Raw genomic sequence first — 1,180 nt, forward strand, 5'->3', positions numbered from 1 at the left:
CAGATATTGTTTTGTGGAAAATGGCATGAGTCAGGAGAACTGCAGGGGGCAGAGTATAGTGTACTATGTGAATATTATGATCTGCTCGAGTCTCAAATCTTGATATTGGAATAGACTTAATAGGTAAGAAGGCAGAAATGTTTGTCTTACTGAAGCAAAAATCTTGTTAATGACTGATATGAAAACACTAAAGTGTGGTTTTATTTTTATGTTTATTTTTGCAGTATACTTAAGATCAACACCGGAAACAGTACACAGCAGGATGTTAGAGCGAGGTCGGTCGGAAGAAGCAGGTGTTCCGTTGGAGTATCTCAAACAGGTATTTAGGAGTGATTTAATTAAAATGGTTCACACTGATTTCATTTATTCTGCTGTTGTTGCTCCTTTTTCGTTTTCATTTGGATATCTTAAAGATGAAAATGTAGTTTGGTACAATTATAACTGTGAGTAATACACTTAATACCATTTAATCCTGTTCCTATTTGTGTTAGTAAAATTTAAATATGCATGGAGTGATATGGTATTTTTGGCAGATAAGTATGTTTAAAGGTTACCTGCTGTTCACCTCTAAAATGTTTAAAAAATTACATATACATATGCATATTCTAAATCCTACTCTAAGCAACCTCTTAACTTTTTTTTCAAAAGATTCACAACTACTACGGAATTGGTTACTAGAGCACAAACCCGTGCACCCCCGCCAGTACTTCATAATTGATGCTGACAAGGACTTGGAAAAGGTTAAGGAGGAGTATAGACAAAAGAAAGCAGTTATTATGGGTGAAAAACCTTTGTAATGAAGGCTGTGAATCTACATTTCATGCTTGTGTGTTTTTTTATGATATATAGATTGTGAAGTATTTTCTTTGAGCTTACCATCCATCTTGCTGGTAAAAGTAGTGTATGTTTAACTACATATTTAATATCTAAAAATAGTTAAGTGTTCATAGCATTTAAGATTTTAAACATGTTTCAAAAGAGGCAGCTTTACTGCCTTATATATAAGCTTCCATTGGCATTCAGGTCCATTTTTTGTATTATAATAGTAGTTCCAATTGGTTTCTTTTGAACAAGCAATGAGGTAACCTTTTAATGTCACCAATTAGATATATCTACCTCAGTGTAAGGATTGTTTTCACCCCATGCATTTTCTCAGCAAACCATAATGATTTTATTTTTT

At 33.1% G+C, this 1,180-nt stretch overlaps 1 pseudogene; it reads left to right on the forward strand.

Moving 5' to 3' along the window:
- The window catches only part of LOC119589265, a 3,996-nt pseudogene extending 2,903 nt beyond the window's left edge, over positions 1-1,093 (forward strand).
- Positions 1,094-1,180: the final 87 nt, after the last annotated feature.

The sequence above is a fragment of the Penaeus monodon genome, chromosome 25 (genome assembly GCF_015228065.2).
Source record: "Penaeus monodon isolate SGIC_2016 chromosome 25, NSTDA_Pmon_1, whole genome shotgun sequence".
NCBI classification, from domain to species: Eukaryota; Metazoa; Arthropoda; class Malacostraca; order Decapoda; family Penaeidae; genus Penaeus; species Penaeus monodon.